This window comes from Molothrus aeneus, chromosome 4 (assembly GCF_037042795.1).
Source record: "Molothrus aeneus isolate 106 chromosome 4, BPBGC_Maene_1.0, whole genome shotgun sequence".
Taxonomy (NCBI): domain Eukaryota; kingdom Metazoa; phylum Chordata; class Aves; order Passeriformes; family Icteridae; genus Molothrus; species Molothrus aeneus.
In genome coordinates, this window is record NC_089649.1 from 64,223,127 (window position 1) to 64,243,765 (window position 20,639).

A 20,639-nucleotide genomic window follows, 5' to 3' on the forward strand; every position below is an offset into this window, starting at 1 on the left:
CAGTGGTTTTAAAGTCCTGCCTGGTGCTTTTCATTCAAGGTGGCATTCAGTGTTGTAGCCTGGAGGATGGGCCCCAAGTGCAGGGAAAACAGCATCATTTGCTTGGCTATAAATACCCAGTGCAATGGGATTATTCACAGAATCATAGATTATCTCAATTGGGAAAGGACCCATCAGGATCTCCAACTCCTTGCTACTCACAGGACTACCAAAAACTGAACCATACAAACAAGAGCATCATTTAGACATTCCTTGAACTCAGCCAGGCTTAGTGCCATGGCCACCTTCCCAGGAGCCTGTTCAGTGACTGACAACCCTCTCAGTGAAGAGCCCCTTTCTAATGTCCAATCTGAACTTCCCCTGATGCAGATGTGGATGCAAGCAAAGCTAAGACTACACCAGAAGGAGTGACAGTGTACCTGCCATCATCCATTTCTCAGCTGAATCAATTATGCAATCAAAAGGATTAATTTAAATTATGGATTAACTGGCCTCAGTTCGCCTGTGGCAAATTAGCAAGCACTCAAATGACTTCTTTTTGGCAGAGAAACTGCCTTCACTAGGTCAGCAAAGATTTTTCTGAAGAGTAACAAAACTGAAGAGCTATGGATTTTCAGTCCTGGAGAGCTGAACCTGTTTCCAGCTGAGTTTCATAGGGGACCAGGCATATACAGATTAAATAAGAAACCTAGCTGGGATGTTTGAGGGGGAAGTGCAGACCTGAAGTGTATGGAACCTAAAACCACCCAGGAGACACACAGCATGAAGATGCAAGTACAGACAAGCTGTCTGAAGGGAGTCTGTGGCAGATGTGAATGGCACCAGGGAATTCTAATTTTGTTTCATCCCTGAACATTCACTTGACAGATTTCTGCACAGCCAGAAGGATCCCCATGTTCTCTTAGCAAGTCTTCAATTTCTCAGAAGGTTGGGATGCTATGGTTATAAAATGCAGCTTTAATGAGTGTAGGACAAGGGACCTAAACAAAGAAACAAGGAACCACATCTGATTGCAGAGAAACAAGACTAAACAATTTACAGAAAATCAAACCAGTTCACAGCACAGTGTCTCATTCTCTTTAGTGGTCAATGTTTTCCATTCCCTGTGCAAACAGGAGGACACAGTGTCTTTCCCAGGGGAGGCACTCTCCTGCAACTGCTATTGGAGGCAATTGGCCAACTCCAAATGACTTAAAAAGTCAGCTCTCTTCTCCCCCCACCTCACTCCCCTTATTGTAAAAACTACTTGGACTGGCTTTAGCTCCTCTTTTACTGTGGCCTTAAAAGAGCTCAACAGCCTGATCCACAAACCTTGCCAAGCAAGGGCTGAAAAAGTACAACTGCCTCTTGTCAGCATCTCACCAGCTGTACAGATGAAAATATTCCCCACGCTGACTTTAATGCCCAGTAGCAACATCCCAGGGGCTGAAGCCACTCAAGCAGACCAAAAACGCATCACAGGAGTCTAAAACATTCAGGGCTCGTGTCATGGTTTTCTCCATTTGCAGCTTCTTTCCTCTCTGCACACTGCACTTCATGATAACTGGACAGGCAGGTTATATTAAAGCTCATGCCTACTCTGTCAAATGATTTCTCATCAAGTCTCAGCAGGAACTAATTGAAGATTAAACTAATCATTCCTTGAGGCCTCTTCTGGAGTGTTTTATCACTTTTTGCGAATCCATTAAGGAGAACTTAAGTGAAGTGCTGATCTGGCAGGACCACTGAGCACACAAGCTGGAGTGACTGGACAACCCAACACACATGAGAGAAACAAGGGCTTCAGATATTCTCTATAAATGAGACAAGACCAACCTTTATCCATTTCGTTGGCTGCAAAAACCAGCCTAGCAAAACAGCAATAAGTGTTTTCCAAAACAACATCCTGCCTTCCTGAAAACAAAGGAGCAAGGCTGACAAGAGCTGCTTGATGTTACATGAAGTATTCCTGTGGAATTCTCTGATCTTCCCTGCCTGAAATCTGGAGAATACCACAAGCAGCCACCAATTACCAGCCCCTGTAGCTTGTGTTGATCCCTGCTTTAACCTGCTTCCACAATAGCCAAATTCTTCCATCAACAGATCTGTAGCTTCATCCCTGACCTCTGATCCAGCCAGCGCCTCTCTGGGTATTGTACACAGCTATCAGATAACAACAATTGACATCCAGCCCTCCTCCAGCCTCAGGGTAAAAGCCATAACCACTGGGGCATGGCAGACCCCCAGATGAAAAAATTAATGTACTTTTTCTGCAGTGCCTTGCAGGGTTAAAGGAGTCATTTATCCTGACATGAAAGCTGAAAGAAAGGTCCAAAAAGCTTTTTTTTGTTGTTGTTTTGAAGCAAAAGAAAACACCCCCTGGAATGGCAGAACCAGACACTCAGTAATAAAATTCATGGTCCCAAAAGCAGGACCAGACTTACACTTACTTGTGTTTGGTTTGAAAAAAATACACATTTTCAAGCCTCTTCTAGTGTAAAAGCAGAAGAGAACCCTGAATATCAGTCACCAGAACTATCAGGATTATTTTGAGAGTATTGTATACAGCTCATTACTGTAAATGTTTTAGAAACATTTTTGTGCTATTTCTACTCTGCCTCTCCCTATATTTTTTTCATCTTATAAGTGAGAACTCCTTAAGGCAGGCATCACATACAAGTTCCCATCTAAGCCTTTAAGATACTACAGGCAGTGTGAGTTTCTGGAATCAGCCAAGGTTTCTGGAATCATTCTCATTTTAAAGATAATTTAGATGCCTCTCAATACTTTCAAAGTGCTACAATGCGAGAAAGCAAGATCAGCTTTGGTTTAGATTATTAACATAATATGATTGCAGTGCACTCAGAAATGGTAAAAAAATCAACTCTCTTTCTTTCCCAATTGCTCAATTCAGTATGAAACTACAGTAAAACTGTAAGCAAATCTTGTGAATAAGGTTTTCATTTGAACTTGACACAGAGCCAACATCTGTATTGCTATTTATTTACACACACACATATAAATACATGCAGTTTTCATACTTATATATATATACACACACATGCACATTATTTTACCTGGTTGCTTTCTAACAGTAGCTATTCCTATGCAAGTCTTGGAAGAGGAGAAGAAAGAACAGCAGAAGCAAGACCAGGCCATGGCCTCACCACAGAGCCCAGGGAAAGGTCTCTACAGGCACATTAAACCTCACAAAGTGGAAAAGCATTGTATTTTCCCTCCAAAAACTCAGAAAAGCATTGTATGTCCTTAGAGACTGCACCATCTCAGGACAAAACCAAGACTACTAAAAATCAAAACCATGCTTGGATGCCACAAGTTGTTTTTCTGTGTCCTGTAGTGTTACATAAGCATCACCTAAAACAGAAATTACTTTGCCTGTCTTTAAAGCAATACTCTCATCAGGGAACTCTGCAGGTAAAAGCTTGGGGAAATAATAAGTCCAACATGGACCTGCAGGAAGGCCTGTCCCTCATGAGGCACAAAAAAATGCTGGACTCATAAACCATGAAGAAAAAGATCAACACATTTTAAAATACACCCCTTCAGCCTACTGCCTAAAATCTCTGAAATGGTCCATCCACAGAGCACCCCCAGAGTCAGTGCATCAGAAGGAATCAAATGGTTCAAGGACAAAGCCTTGCCAGTTAAACCCTGGGAAAACTCAGGTCAGTGATCACAGAGAGCAGCTGTCACATCAGGAGCTCCTCTGCCCAGGAGGTACCAACCTCCTGTGTGAAGTGACTCCCCAGAAGGGACTGAAACGGTGGCCAACTTGACCTCCTCTGGATGAAGAGAAGACAACACAGCACCTTCTACACACTCACAAGTTGCAGCCCTGAACCACTTGGCTCCATTCTCTTCCCCAGCTTTTCAGAGGAGCAGAAGGAAAGCACAGGGTCAACCCACAAACCTGTGCTTTTATAACTGTAAGAATTTTATGGTGTGGAAGAAAAGCTTCAGTACCTGCTGTCCTAGGAACAGAAGATCCTCCATGAGCCTTAAAGTCACCACAGGACTCCTCACAGCAGGTCACAGACCCAGAGCAGAGCTTCACATCTGGGGACAGAGAGTTTGGCAGGACAAGGCTCCATGTTGGGAGTGGACTGAGGGGATATTTCCTACCAGTCCAGAGAGTCACCCACACTCTGCCAGGGCTGTCTTGAAAAGGTCTAGAGAGGTGGGTTTGGTGCAGTTTTCAAACTCTAGCCTTTCAAACTGCACCAATAAAGGCCTTCCCCATTCCCCAGTCAAACATAAGTAACCTGAATCAGCCCATAAGCCTTCAACAAACTCATACCTGTGTCCTGAAAGCTGCTCACTTGAAGCCTAAAGAATATGACAGACACTCTCACCTGCACATCTCACCTCTGCCAACCAAAGATCTCCTTAAAAGTCATTCCAGTCTCACCCAGGGCACCAGCAGGTTTAATTTTTCCTGACTTTTCTCATCTGCCCAACTTCTCCATTAGCAAGTTAACACTCAATGCTCAGCCTGCTGTCCTTCAGAGGATCACAAATCTTCCTTTAACATATGGTGGGTCCTCAAGGTACTGTAGTTGCTATTTTACACAAGGAGAAGGCAGAGACAAGCAAAGGGGGAAATTTCTAAAGCTTCTAAATGACTGTGAAATTCATGAAGGAATTTTCAAAAGAGAATTGGACTGTCCAGAGCTGAAGTTAACCTTGCACGTCCTTCAAGTCACATCTCACAATGAAACACCCTCAATTCACTTCAGGCAAGGTCCTCAAAGCCACACAGGGACCTGAAGAGTATCAGAACAGGAAATTCCAAATCTAAATGCAGAGCTAAATGAGCCATGACTTCTCCCCTCCTCCAACCCAACAGTCCACAGGAACCAACTTTTTCACCAAAAGAAGGTTTTTTAGGTACCTCAAGTTTCCTTTCCTCCATGCTGAGATCCAGACATTGTGGCCAAGCTGAACCTCTCAGCACTGATGCCTGTGAAGCCCCTTTGGGTCTGAGGAGTCCTGGGCACAGCCAGCTCTCCTCAGCTGGCTCTGGGGTCCATGTGAGGGAGCAGTCACTCGAGTTCCATTTAAAGATGTGTCTGGGGCAAGAGGGTGTGGCTGGGGTGGCACCACAACAGCACCCGCTGCCAGGGCAAAGTGGTTGCAACCTCTCCCTGTGGATAGAGGCACTGGGCTTGGACTCTGCCTCCAGGGCTGGTTTTGATTTTTATCCAGAGATGTTTTAATGCAAATTATATAGTAAGCAGCCTTGGGAATGCTGCCAGATACCTGCTCCCCACCTCCCTCAGGTAGGCAACAGTCAGGCCCCCACTTGCTTCTCCTCTCTGGGTCTGCGAATCCTTCTCTGCACCATGGCACAACTTCAATAGGAAGGGCTGAGAGGTTGCCTACAGCCTGGGAAGGGACAGGTGGATTTGAATATCCCTTGGGAGAAGGAGGACCCAAACCCAAGTTCGACCACTTCTGAGATGAATATTAAAACCATTAAGTTATTATATGAAAACCACCACACCAATCATTTGTATCTTAAGCAGCAAGTGCAGGGCTGTGAGCTCAGACCTGAGCAGCAGGGGCAGGTTTGACTCACCTGGCTGGGTTTGGAGCTTGCAGAGTGTGGGAGTTGCTCATGGGACACAGCGTGAGAGCTGGCATGGGGATACAGGTGGGAAAAGGGGATACATGGGGATACAGGTGGGAAAAGGGGCTCCAGGAGCCTGAGCAGACACCAAGGAAAGGACTGTGGAGGGAACCAGATCCTGCAAACAACATCTGCTCCCACCATTTGAAGTCCTCACCTCACTTTAGGGTTAAAATATCAAACTAAAATCTCTCTTATCGCCACTAAAGTGCCTTTACCTTGGATTTTTAAGCGTTTGTTTAAGCTGAGGTTAAAAAGAGTCTGGGCTCCTTGACTGCTAAGCAGATCATAAAACCCTCTGAGTACAATAGGCTATAGAAAGTTTTCTAAGTTTTCCCAATGACTGAGTGCCTAGTTAGCTTCTTGCACCTTCTTCATCCTCAAACTAAAAGAGCTTAGCTGCAAAAGTTTAACTAAAGGCATTTCTTAAAGGAATTTTGAGAGTAGCTGTTAAAAACACATTGTTAGCCAATGTGTTTTTATCACAACCCAACACAATAAAGTATCAGCTAGCTCTACATTTTATTGTTAGGAAAAAGGCTTTAATTAAAGAGCAATTCTACACGTGTGCTTTTAAACAGTGTAAGCCTGATTTTCTTCAAATTTGTTGTTTCTTCCAATTCTTTAGATATACATTTGAAAGAAGAGAAGGGCAGGCAGCACTATTTGGAAGTTGCAAATAAGTATTTTTAGAAAATAAATATATTTTAATCTCACAGAAACAGACTAACCCTAAAAATAGGAGGTATGAAGTAGAAAAGTGGTACTTTTTGACAAAACAGAGGAGGTGTCCCTCTAAATAGGGATAGATGAATAGGGTGAGTAAATATTTGCAATTCATTTTAGATATTTAGCAAGATAATTTTCTAGGTAGATGTGTACAAGATCTCCAGAATTTGTTTCAGGCCCATTCAGAAATAAAATCTGACACAAGACTTTGATTTAGATTTCAGACTCATCTCGGTGACAGTCATCAGTTTATCCAGCAGCATTAAAAGTGAACAGCAAGTGCCCTAAACTTCCTCCCACAGACTAAGAAAGTGAGAGGTAAAACTCTCTGTCATTCCACGCTGATGATTTTTAGACAGAATTTCCCACTCACCTTAGCAAGGTGATAATTAAAAAATCTGTGCCAAGGAACACAACCTCCTCACTGGCCCCCCACAGCTCTGAGCACTCCTGCTGCTGGAAGTTCACATCCTGTATCTAGAGCATCACAAAGTGCTGGGGACACTTGTGTTAGCAAAAAGTACACAGTTGCACAGAGATTAAATTCTTTGGTAGTCCCTTTTTTTTGAATTTTCATCCTAAGGAAAAAGAAGAGGGAATCCTGCATTTTGCTAAGTCTGAACATAAGGACACAGACACAGCTTGTGATCCATCCAACCAAGCACCTGGTGGCTACAGAAGAAATTCCACACTGCTGTGTCTCCAGTGGCTTGCTACAGTTATTTTTTCAGCATTTGCAGTGGTGTGGGAGCCTTACAAAGTTTAATATTGCTTTTCTCTTTTAGAGAGCAATGCCGGCCAATCCTCCTTGCACTATCACATTATTTAATCAAACATCCAAAAATTAATTACACCACATGCCAATACAGAGTGCAGTTTTACTGGCCCTAAATCAGGGCTGGGTTGTGCTTTTGTAACTAGTACTCTCTCTAAATATGCTCAACTTGAACGAGCTGTACCCTCTGCCTGCTGGGAGGGATTTCCCACGTGCATTTCACAGGATGGATCCACACCCCACAGGGGATATCTGAGCTCAGGCTTTTTTTTTTCCCCCACAGAACACCAAGGTGCAGATCAGAGCTTGCCTGATATCCACAGTAGTTGCTGTATTATCTGTCAGTGTGTGTTCTGCACCACAAAGAAAGAGAATCCAGGCTGCAGGAAACTCTGCTGCACATACCACCACCTTCCTCTGAATCCCGCTGTGAGGAAAGCCTCTGTGCCCACTGTGCCACTCTCCCAGCATGAGCTGCCACTCAAACCCAAGGCTGGCACTACCACCACCCCTTACTCAGAGGCAAGCAAGCTCCCATTGCCCTGCATCCCTCCTTTTCCACATCTCAGTTGAGAATTTTCCTGCTTGGCACTGGAGCTCAGCATTGATTTTTTTTTTTTTTTAACTCCCCATGGTTTGGCAGTGTTTGTTTTCTCAGACCAATCTCCATCGTTCTCCCAAAATGTAGAAGGAAGCAAAGATCATGTGAAAATCCAAAGCTCCCACACAGCACTGTGGAGCTCTCCTAGAGCCCTCAGCAGCCTGTCCTTCCTCAGCAGTCTGTCCTTCCTCAGCAGCCTGTCCTTCCTGCCAGCCTACGACACCTCCCAGCCCTTCAGCTCCTGGGCAGATGTTCCAGTGAGAAGGACATTCACTCCAGAGCTTTGTCAATGACACAGTCGCTTCTGTGGTTGCAAAATACAGCCAAAATCTGAAAAAACATACCCTCTGGTTCACACTTCTGCCTAGGTCAGTCACCAAGGATGCTCCACATAAGCTAGAGATTGGGTGTTGGTACAGCACTCAGTAGCCCTAAGAAGCAGAAACTCCCAATGAATACTAAAAAAGACAGCTTCTACTGAGATTCAAGCTGTCCCTAGATAGAAAGGGTGGTTCATCAGGAGATTGGTCTGGCCTCTGAAACAAATGCATCAAATTCTAAATATTTATTGATTTGATCCAAATGGGTGCCTTTTCTGGGCCTGGCACTAACCAAGACAAATTTGCATGCTTCAAACAAGAGGCAGCACCAGAATTGCAAATGTCTTTTCCATAGACCAGGGCAGCAGCTCACCTTTTCTCTTCTGACACAGCCAGAGAGTGCCCAGAGCCTTCTCAGAGTAGTTTCCCTGACTCTCAGAACAGTCTCTAGGATGTGTTGTAATAGTATAGATCTAAAATGGTTATGTGGATCACTGAATGCATCTTCCACTGATTTGTGATGCATTTCAATAACTTTACAAGCAAGAAAACAACACGCATCAATCAATGAAAATGAAGGAATTTTTTTTCCTATGTGGATTATATTAAAATTTTTAGCCCACTTAAAACAGACATCCTCAATTAAAATTGTATCTGGCTACAATGAGGTAGTGCTCTTCTTGTGACCGATTCATTATTGCATAGACTTGATTTTTAGCATGGGGGAAAAGGGGTTTCACTGGTATGGAATTGTTTCTCAAATAAAGTAAGGAAAACTGAAATAACCAAAGAGAAGAATTCCTTTAACCATGGCTATATGGGGGATTTTGTCAGCCTAACTATTCTGCAACAGAAACAACCATGAACTCTTCTCTCCCAATGATTATCTCAACCATCTCTCTGAACAGTACGAGCAAAAAATTCCTCGTACCTTCCTTCCTTTAGTGAGGGCTATGGGAAACAGCAGAGACATCAGACACTTTACATGCTTACCTCTCCCCATATGTTCCACAGATGCCAAAACTCAAAAATTTCCTTTCCTTGATGTCAAAATAAATATGAAAAAGGATTTTCACAAACATAAAAGAGATGGGGAAGGGAAAATTGGGCAGCTTTTCAGTGGATATGATAGATAATTCAGATGCAACCCAAAAAAAATTGTTTTAGAATCTAGTTCAGTTTTCAGGATGAGTGACACTGCTGAACAAGGGGGGAAGGCACAATAGGTGGTGTAACAAGAGTAGGACAGCTGTCTCCTGACATGTAGGCAGAGCTGAACAAGCTTTATGCATTCAGGGACCAGACAGTTCTCTGGCAGCATTTGAGAAACACATGAAACACATGAAAAAGCTGAGTGCCATGGTGCCAGCAGGAGGAGAGTCTGGACACGTTGATCACAGGGGTCCTTTCCAACCTGTGTTTAAATCTCTCGGCAGAGAAACCCTTGTGTGCCTATGACCATTCTTGCAGCTCTCATATGTCTTATTTCTACTTCTCCTCTATTCCAGACACAGTTATCACACTGTGCAACACATGGGTACATTGTGGATTTACACTAAACCCTTTTTGGTTTTATTTTAGGTCTATTTAAAGTCTTTTACATCCCATTTACCATCCTGATCGCTCCTAAGGATTGAGCTGATACCTTCCAAGAACTACTCACAATGACACCAAGATATTTTCCTGAGTGGTGACATCTCTGTGGATGCCTGTGTACGCTTCTTTTCCCTTTCTGCATTGCTTTGCAGATGTCTAGATTAGGTGAGAAAATGGAGAATATTCACAGCCAGTTTTAATTTTAACCTACCTTGAAAATTTCTCACTGGTGAGTTTGTCAATTCTCCTTTTTTCCCCTAGAGCTTTAGTAGGTAATTTAACAATAGAGAAACCAGCAGAGATTCATCACCATCTGGTGATGTCCTGCAATTTGAAAAAGGATGACTCAATCCCCACCCTCTGTTTTGCCTTTTATCTAATTAGAACCATGACCAGTTCAAAACTACAGGAACACATTCCCTTTTATATCTTGACTGTTTAGGGGGTTTGATGACTATTGCTAAGGGACCTTGGAAGTTCAGCTATGCCTTATGAGCTGAATCATCTCTGCACAAGGGCTGCTGGGCTTCAAAACACGCACATATGCGACAGCCTCCTTCTACAAAATTCATTTTTACATTGACTCAATATGTCATATTTACAAGTCTTCATTTTATTTTCCATAAATAAAATGGAAATCAACCAGGGCAGGTTCGATTTGCCAGCATAGCCAGCCCTTTAAACATCAGTTGCATTTACCACCTTCACTTGCCACATCAGTTATTTAGTTCATATCAAAGGAAACCATTAATTTAAAAACTCCACATTTGGGACTCTTGGGTGGCTACCATGGCTACCACCTATTTTTATCAAAAGTATTACGCATTTATCCAATTGTTCTAAACCTGTTCTGCTGACACTTCAGTTTAAAACACACTTTTAAATGCTTCCAGATACCAAAATTTTCCAGAAAAGAGAGTTCCCTGAGATGTTTTATAATGAACAGCAAAGCAAAGATTTATTTAGCCTTGCTATAACAGCCCTGTGTTCTTTGAGTGTTCTTATTACCCTGCAATTGCCTATCAAGCCTGCTGATGGACAGGCTCCCTACCCTTCATGTGTTTGAAGGGGTTTTCTCATTGTTTCTATGAGTTTTGCAAGTTGCTCCTCAAAATTGATTTTACCTGCCTTGTTTAACTTGCCTTGTTTAACTTGCCTTTATGCTCTTTTCTATTTTCTCTGTTCAAACACAACCTCCACTTTCTGAAAGATGTCTTTGCACTCCTATCATCATTTTGCTCTTCTACTGAACACCACCAGCTTTTCAGAGTCCTCTCAATCCTTTTGATGGAAGAGGATACATGTTTCTTCGAGTTCATAATATAAAGTTTTCTCACCAGCTGCCTGTTCTCTGCAAGTATCTTGCCCTTTTAGCTTCTCCTTTGAACAGCAAAATTAATATAATCATTCCTATATTTACCTATTCCACCTCTTAAAATTGTATTGTTGGCACAGGGACAAGAGAACTGAGTTTGTCATGCTCATTGCACATTGCTCTGGGTTAAAATCAGTGTTGTCCTTTCCCCATTACATTAAATCACAGAATCATAGAACAATTTTATGTTGTTTCACACCCCTGCATTGCTTTCCCTGCTGTCTCTCACATCAAGGTCTCTCTCCTTTTCTGATCCTCAGTTCAGTGTCTGGTATTTGTCCATTCAGCTCAGCAGAGAAAAGCCCTTCCTTCCCTTGGACTTCACTGATCTCTCTGGATAACAAGCATCTCAAACAAGCATCAGTCTCTCCTCCAAATTAAATTGCCCCACTTGCCAAGGCAAGGGCAGCCCATATTTCCAAAACAGAGTCCTCACATTTCCTCAGCAGCATTTTAATGGAGAATTTTCCAGAGAGTTTCATGACCATGTTTCAGTCATCTCTGTGCAATGATACCAATTACAAACACAGTCAACATCAGCATCAACACTGCCACCTCCACACCTCCCCAGGACAAGAAATGTATACCCCCAGCCTTTTTTCCCTTTGTTTCCCACCAGAGAACTGAAGTTCCCTGGAAGGGCAGTTTCTTCACACCTCCAGGATAGTTTGGATGACAAGCCTAAGAAGATTAGCTTTTGTAATGCTTCCTAAAAACCACTGTAAGGAGGATCACTGACACGGATGACTGATTTTCATCCAGGAGATTCCAGCATTGTTCCACTATCTCATGCATTTATTAGGATTTCATTTCCTTCTGGAGCCTCAAGGGAAGTTTCATAATCAGCACACCTGGTATGTGTAGTATAAATAATTAAGGGGATGCCCTCTCTAACAATCTATGCAGAAAGGCTGTTCTGCTGTAAGGAACTGCCTGGATCAGCCTTGTTAGAAGAAAGAACTATTAGGATTAGAAGATCCTTTCCATTTCCAGTCTCAAACAACCTCATGAACATTTTCTGAACCAAATAGAGTCAAGGTAGAGGGACCTACTCAATCAGTGTGTTTATGAGTTGTTTCAACATTATTCCTTCTATGCTGTCAGCATAAATGGTACTTTGTCACCATTTTTCTATCCCACAATTTAATTTATTGCTTGCCTTGAGAAAAAAGATCATGACACCAATTTAGCTTATAATCCCATCAAGAAAAATAGTTTATGTGACAAATCTGGCAATAAGCCAGCACTACAAACTGGTTTGCTGACAAAAATACTTAGGGCAGACCATGTAAAAGAGGATAGAGATCATGAGATGGCCTCCACACTTGGCTTTATCTGTTCAGCAATTTGCAAGGGCAGTACCTGTTACAGTCCAGGCTCTCATGGTCTCTGGTGGTTTTTCTCACAGAAATTAAGAGCATCAAAGTCCTCACAGAGTGGACATCACTACAAGAAGGAATTACTTTGTTATCACAAATGGATAAAATATGCAGGGCATACAAATCCATGTCTGACAGCTCACCCTAACATAGTGGTAGCATCTGCACAATTTTCATCTGAAAGAGCACTTTTGATTGGTTTGGGGTTTTTTCCCCTAAAAGTAAAGCCCTTTAGTAGCTGGACATAAATGGTACATCTAGAAACTTTCATTTTAATGCTTTATGCCTCTCTCTGCTTTACCAAAATAACCCTTTGTTCTGAATTCTTCTTTCTGCTACCTTTGATCAATCTCTTGTCTTAATCTGTATTTATTACTTACTCCACAGATCCCTCATTGGAAATATTTCTTTTCTTTCCCTAAATCCAATCTCAAGTTTTACTTTAAAGCTTCTGTCATATCATGTGCTTCACTTTATGGTGCCATCTGTAACTAAAGTACAGCACAGTAAATGACATGTTTGTGATTTGGAATCCAGTTTTATGGATAACAGAGGTTAAGGAGCTCATTTAAATATGCCTTTTTGGTACATGACTGAAATTGATTCAAACACTGAGATTTGCTCACCATCATTACTCCCACTTTCCAGCACATTAATTAGATATAGGAAGTCAAATCAAGGAATTCATCTTCTCATCAAGGACTGTATTTTAAATTCTGATTTTTTTTACAGCTGAAAAAATTATAATGAATCATTTGGCACCAGAATATTACACCTGATATGAACAGCACCAGACATGACAATGTGTAAACACACTCTCACCCTTTCAACTCACCCAGTTACCTCAGGTCCATCTAAAGCTCTTACATGTTTTTCTAAAGCAGATTTGGAAGACCTATGACTAATCAAATCTATTGGTATTAGTGTGAGTAGTCCATACTTAAATTTTAAGAAGTTATGAACCAGAAGCACATTCATTACCAGAGTTTCTCTCTTTCTAGAAGATAATTGGATACCATAATTGGACTGATGGGGCACATCCTTAAACTTGCATGTTGCTTCAGGGGGACTCTGCTTGCATGCAAGGGGTTCTCTAGACCCTCCAGTCACAGCATGATAAAGTGTCACAGGATTACAGTCATTCTGCCAAGATAAGGACTCACCCTAACCTTCTAACTTTGTCATGGTAACATCAAAACCTTACCCCTCAGTTTTGAAAAATAGGAGGAAAAAGTAACCCAGGTAGAAGGATCCATTTGCCATATTTGCCATACAAATTCAGTATTTGGTTTCAGTGCAGCAGGATGCACGGGATGTGTTAAACCCATTTCAGAAGGCTCAGCAAAAAGTGGGTTTCAGTGTAGGGGGGGGGTGGTAACAGTGGGCTCTGGGCATGTCTGTAGTGAACAGCCCACAAGTAAATCTCCCCAAGCTGAGCAATATTTTCCCCGCTTTGAGAAGTAAATGTGTGATTAGAAAAGGCACAGAATGGATTTGCTTCCACAGAACAAGCACTTGAGAGCTTCAGGTGCTCTGTGCAACTCAAGCCTCACCTTTCTCCTCTGCCTGCTCCAGTGGGATCCCCCTGCCCTGCCCCTGCTCTGCAGGGCACAGCTGTAAGTGGCACACAGCTCCAGCCCACTGACACAAGTGTGAGTGCTCTGAGTGGGGACTAAGGGGTTAACCCGGCTCGGCTCGCAGGCATACATTAAACCGTGCTGAGAGCATTCCACAGAAATACCATCCCAGGAGGAACAGCCAACCTGACAAACTCTGTGTCTGGGCAACAGACAAATCCACTGGCTTCGGAGGACAGCAGCAATAGGGCATTTTGTGGGGCACTCAGGAACTCTTAGAAACCCAGGGCACAGAAAATTAGCCATTGTATGGACAGCTGCAGGGGGGAAAAACCCAGGAAAGCCATTTATGCAGTATTAGCTGTGAAAGTTGCACTCTGCTTTAAGCAGACTAATTTCGAGTTCTACCACCTGTTTAAAAGGCAAAATACTTCCTCATTCCTTTTAAAATCTGTGGCCCTGTCCCCCCTTCTCCCTGCACACACCTAGAGGAGAGCCAGAAGCTGTGGCTGTGAGTATCCCAGACACTGATCCCTATCAGGCTGCACAAACCAGAGCCGGAGCAGCCTCTCAGGAGTTTGCTGTAAAAGCAATTGGAACTGCAATTAACAACAGCACATCTTAGCACAGGGAAAGACTTCTAACTAGAAGCTAATTAGGAGGGCAAACACTGAAGCTTGTTAGCTGAGATGCTAATGAGAATTATACTTGAGTGGCAGCAGACTAGCTATTCAGAGTTAATTAGAAACCTCAGCTGATAGTATATTGCTCTTAAGAGCTTTCAAAACAAACAACTGGAAAAAGTGTCCTGCAGCTAAGGATCCAGCATGCCACGTTGAGTAATTCATGGGCGGCCAGAAGATTACACTGAGGCATCAGGGTAATTTAACAGCATGTGGAAATGGAGGAGAGGAGGTTTTTAGGAGGTGCTCCCCTGGATTTTCAAAGGATCTGCTCATCCTCATCCGTGGGTGGCAGCCCTGCCCCTGCATCACACAGTGCTGGTGGAAACAGCACCCAGCTGCACAGAGGGCGAGCAGGGGAGCTGCCACAGGCCCAAAGTATCCTCAGCAGCCTTGTGCAGAGTGGAATAAGGAGCTGGGCTGGCTCAAGAGCACCTGGCAGCTTTCCTATCCCATCCCCAGCCTCTCCCACCCCAGCCTCAGCTCTCCTCCAGGACAGCTGCTGCTGGGAGCTGCACCAGGAGAAGCTGCAGCTGTGTGCAAGTTGCTCTCACCATGCCTCTGCCTTCCTGGGAGGGGTTTACTCTCCCCCTCTCTTTGTGCAGTGAGGGGGCAAAGAGTAAATCAGGGCACTTAGAGGGGAAAAACCTGTTAAATGTAACGTGGCTGCAATGGGGATGGTGAATTGTGGCCTTACCTGGGCTGAGTTGCATGGCTGATTCCTGCTCTGAGCAGAGCCAGGGAGGCTGAGCAAAGGGGCTGCGTGTTTAAATGTTTCCTGTGAGCCTGATTGGAAGCACAAGAGCCAGTCAGGGGCAGGGGAGAGGCTGCTAAACTCAAAGTAGGTTGCTTGTTTCAGGAAAAGGTTGGATACTGGAGAACCTCCACACTGCTCATGAAAACATATGAAAATGTTCAGTCTCACAGAGGAGAGAAATGCTCCAGAAAAATTGGGGGATTTTCAGTTTTGCAGAGGCCCTGTTTGCATTAAAACTTGCAGCAATTTAAGCAAAACCTGGTTTTAATTCTATTTATTGAAACCAATTGCAAACCCACATGGGTACTCTTAAACAGATTCAGCTTTTCCAAAAGAAAAAACACTGCAAATCAGATTTCAATTGAAGCACAGAGGAGCATCCACAAACGGTTTTACACCAGTGTAATTAAATAGATTTCAAAGTTTAACTTTAGTTTAACTAACAATTTCAAAGCTTAACTTAAAACAAATGTGAATTTTAATGCAGATGTGACCTGGCAGTCACTGGCTGTTGGAATATGGGAGAGTAGAGAACTTTGCATACTGAAACCTCCCTGTGAGAGTCTTGGGAGTGAATAGTTGTAAATACACCTTTCACACAAACCTTTAAATATCTGCAGTAGTCAGTGTCAAAGTACAAAAATTAAGAGTAGACACTAACACTGTCAACTATAATCCATACCTCCATTTCTTTCATAAAGGAAAAAAAAAATCCTGGTGCATAAGCAGCATCCTGAAGAGACAAATTTACTTCACTAGAGCTTTGGGAGCCCTCGTTTTCACTCAATGTATTTGAAGCAAGAGTCCTGGATTGTGGTTATTCAGGTTTAACAGGACTTGGAAATGCTGACTGAAGCTAGAGGCAGAATTCCCCCCACCCCAGAGGATGCAGCTCTGGGTTTGACCACACTGCAGCTGGCTGGAGATCATCCCAGCCCCAGCCAGAGGCTGGGCTCAGCAGGAGCAGCCCACAGTGACCAGGACATGATGGGGGAGTTCACAAACCATTTCAAAACCCTTTCCAAACCCACCAGTGGCTGGTGCCTGCCATTCCAGAGCTGCATGCATGGCCTGGGGTCACCTTGCACAGCTGCTCTGGGTTTAGTGCAAAGTGTAATAAGCTGCTTGGCAACTCAAACCAGGCTAAATAAAAGCAGCAGAAAAGATTTAAGTAACTCATATTAATGCTTCAGAGAAGATTTACTAGTGAGTAACTAAGGGTAGGGATAGAGGTACCTGTAGGCAGTGCTAACAAACTGCCTGGACACAACCCAGCCCGCACAGCACACGATGAAAGGCAGCTGCTGTCCCCTCCACCCCTCATCACCCAGGGCTTCTGGTGGGTTTTCCCTGTGTGAAAGGCTGTGAAAGGAGCCTTCCCAGAGCGGCAGCCCAGCTTGGAAGCAAACCAGGGCAAGGCTCTGGGTGTTCCTAGGGTTTGTACTGCTGACAGCAAGCAGGTACAGCTGCAGGAACAGGAGGGCAGAGCTTGGGTTTGGCCACAGCCTTGCTGGCATCTGGCTGCCCTTTGTGACCATCCCAGTGCCTGGAGTGGGAGGCTGGGACACTGCTCTCAGCCACAGCTTCATCCACAGGGTGAGTGTCTCCAAGAGTGCTGGACAGTGATTCCAGTGCCTGAGCTGAGAGTATGAAGTGTGTACCTGTGAACTGGCCACTAAAAGGTCAGCTTAGCTAAGACTGATCCTTTTCTCAGAATCAGAGCTAAAAACTGAGTTCTCTGGTTACTTTATGTTACCTTGCTAAGCAATCTCCTTGTTCTCAGACTCCCCAAACACAGCAATAATTTTCCCCCATAGATTCAGGAGGATGGCACAGTCTTTTAACATCCTAGCAAGCAAACTGTAACTTTCGCCATTTGTTATGTGTGCTTGTTGCAATCTTCCCTCTGCAGGGATACATGTACAGCTTTAACCCTGAATTTCATCTATTTCCTTTCTCCTGACTGTGAATCCCTTTCAGTATTGCTAACTTCACACTGGCTTGCACACAGCATCCAGCTCCACAAGAGCCCAATTTTCCTTTCAGGCTGATGATCTCCTGCTGCAGCAGCATCAGCTCCCCCTGCCAAGGAGCCCTCCCTGCCAGCCCTCCTCTCCTGGCCCACGCTGTACACCTGCAGCAAAACTGCACAATCTGTGGCAGATTTTACCTCTTTTTCTCCCCCAGAACTGGGCTGCTGCTTGGCTTGCATTGCAGCTCCCTGGGGATCAGTGTTTTAGCTCTGCAGGACATACTACCCCAGGTCTCTCTCTTGTAATGGTTTTAATTTTTCATCATGCTCAGAGCACTGCCTGCTGTCTCTTAAGCTTTCATATGCACTGGGGAATTTCTTTTGCTTAGCAAATATTCATGGGTTTATCAAAGATTGTGTCTGGGCTTTCTAATAAAGGGGTTTCTAGTAATGCCTCTGAATTGACTTTTTTTCCCCCTAATTCGCAGTCTGATCTCTCACAACTGACATAATGCCCCAAAATTGCAACGCTGCACCTTTAATCTTAGATCACTCACCAGTCCTCTTTTTCTTCAGGGAAGAACAGAGAGAGGAAAAAAGGTAGTATCAGGAGCAGAAGTCTCTTCTTTGTTGAAGTCTTTGGCCTCAGGTCAAGAAGGCTTTTCATGGGAAAGCCCTGCCTTCCCTGGAGAACTTGCATAAAACCCCATTCTCTGCTGCTGCCTTCACCCCTGTGCCCTCCAAAGGCAGGGGCTGTGTCTGTTTTCCTGTGCTGCTTCCTTCCCTCCACATTTATTTTTTGCTAATCAAGTGCAGCTATTGCATCACGCAGGAGGTGACTGAAGGAACTTTCAGCCTGGAGAAACTACTGAATGAATTATGCTGCTTTCACTATGCTATGGATTACTAGTATCTGTTTTGTCTGGCTATGCTAAAACAATTTGGCAACAGTTTAACATAGGTAGGTTTCTACTTTCACATGTGTTAAGCAGTTCTGTATTTTTGGCATGACCTGTAGTCCCAGCATGCTGCTACTCCAAAACTCCCTGTATGCCACTTATTCTGTCCTTACCACACAACAGTCACACTGTCCTTCCATCCTCACTCAGCTTCCTGCAAGTTTCTCTTCTCTCACACAGGCAGAGGCAGTCCCTGGACCCCACCTGTCCATCTCTGCATCCCTGCCCTCTGTGCTGATGGCAGCAGTGCTGAACATTTCTGCTGCTTTGCACTTCTCCTACCTGTACAGTCTGATTCTCCAAGCCACCACTTGTGTCTCTTCTCTAACTTTATTCACTTTATTGCATTTTACTTCCTTGATGTCTTTGTGTCTTGCCTTTCCACAAACACAGGAGCACTACTCCAAGCACTTTCCCTTATGTCTCTGAGCTGCCTCACAGATTTCCTTTGCTTGCCCTTCCTTCCTTCCCAGAAGTTCCCCATAGGCCCTGCAGGCTGTGGGAGATGGGCAGGAGAATCCATGTGTGATTTTCTGGGCAGAAGGAAGTTCATTGTACCCATGCTCTACCAAACAACTGCATCAGTGCAGTGCTGGGGCAGAACCAGCACACCCTGCTCCTCACTGGCACTTCTCACCCTGGCCTTGCTTCTGTAAAAGGGCAGCACTGCAGGGATCTCTCTGCTCACATCTGCCCAGTTTATACTTGTACAAACACCACCAGCAAGAATCACAGACAATAGTGAGCTAACACCAAGTACTCTCCAGCATTTGTGCTCAAGTTTTTATTCCCCTTAATCACTGCTGAGTTCATCTGAAGATTTGTGAACATCCTGCATAGCTTGGCCATTTAACTGCTACTTTTCCTGATTCTTGTTAATACTTGTCAATTTTCCTATCAAAACTCATTAAAGGATTTTTTCCCTTCGTTTTTCAAAAATAGGATTTTCCCTTAGCTTGGCAAGTCTATTCCTGTTCCCATCCTAATCCTGCTAGAGAATGTGCATTGCTCATTACCCTTAACAAACACATCTACTCTTTTTCTTGCTTTTCCTTTTTCTGCATGTCTGGCAGTTCTGCAGCTTTACTCTTGTAAGCTGAATAAAGCTCAGTTTCTGCACCCATTTATTTTCCTACGAGTCCAGCTGAGGCAGAAAGCCCAGGAGCCTTCACTGTGCCCTCCACTCACAAAGCAATTCTGAATTTCTGGTTGTGTGCACAGATAGATACAACAGCTCACATTGGTCACTGGGTGCAAGCACAGAAAGGTACCTGCTCCAGAACAACAATTCAGTTTTATTCCTGTGAGCCCAGGCCATGTATCCATATGGGAGACAAGGTGATCAGCAGCCAGCATGGATTCACTAAAGGAAAATCAACCTTGACCACCTGACTGCCTCCTACAAAGGAACAAGTGCCTGGATCACTGAGGGGAGAGCAATGGATTTTGTCTACCTTGACAAAAAATGGATTTTGTCTACTTTGACTTCAGCAGAGCTTCACAACATCCTCGTGGGCAAACTCAGGAGCTGTGGGCAGTGAGGTGCATTGAGAACTGCCTGAGTGGCAGATCCCAGAGGGTCATGATCAGTGGCACAGGGTCCAGCTGGAGACCTGTCACCAGTGGTGTCCCTCCCCTGGGGTGCTATTCTGGGCCCATTGTTTATCAATGACCTGGGTGAAGGAACAGATGCCTCCTCTGCAAGGTCCTTGCCAACACAAAGCTGGGAGGAGTGGCCGGTGCCCCAGGGAGCTGTGCAGCCCTTCAGAAGGACCTCAGTAGGCTGGAGAGATGGGCAGAGAGGAACCTTCTGAAATTCAGCAAGGGCAAATGCAGGGTGCTGCTCTGGGGTGGAACAAGCCCATGGAGCAGCCCAGGCTGGGGGCTGACCTGCTGGGGGCAGCTCTGCAGAGAGGGGCCTGGGGGGCCTGGTGGACACAAGGTGTCCATGGGCCAGCAGTGTGTCCTTGTGGCTGAGAGGGCCAAGGGAGTCCTGGGGTGAGTCAGGAGGAGCAGCGCCAGCAGGGCAGGGGAGGGGATCCTGCCCCTCTGCACAGCCCTGGTGGGACACATCTGGAGTGCTGTGTCCAGTTCTGGGCTCCTCAGGACAAGAGAGACATGGAGATCCTGGAGTGGCTCCAGTGACAAACATGATGAAGGCTCTGGAGAGTCTCTCTTGTAAGGAAAGGCTGAGGGAGCTGAGCCTGATCAGCCTCAAACTGAGAGGGGACCCCATCAATGTCTGCCAGGATCTGCAGGGAGGGTGTCAAGAGGGTGGATCAGGCTC

The 20,639-nt window shown here is 44.4% G+C and overlaps 1 protein-coding gene across 1 annotated transcript in view; it reads right to left on the reverse strand.

Moving 5' to 3' along the window:
- Nucleotides 1–17,974, reverse strand: part of MSANTD1 (Myb/SANT DNA binding domain containing 1) — a 48,334-nt gene extending 30,360 nt beyond the window's left edge. The window contains exon 1 of the mRNA XM_066548685.1: nucleotides 17,951–17,974. The gene's annotated coding sequence lies outside the window, so the exon portion shown is untranslated. The remainder of the gene's footprint in view (nucleotides 1–17,950) is intronic.
- Nucleotides 17,975–20,639: the final 2,665 nt, after the last annotated feature.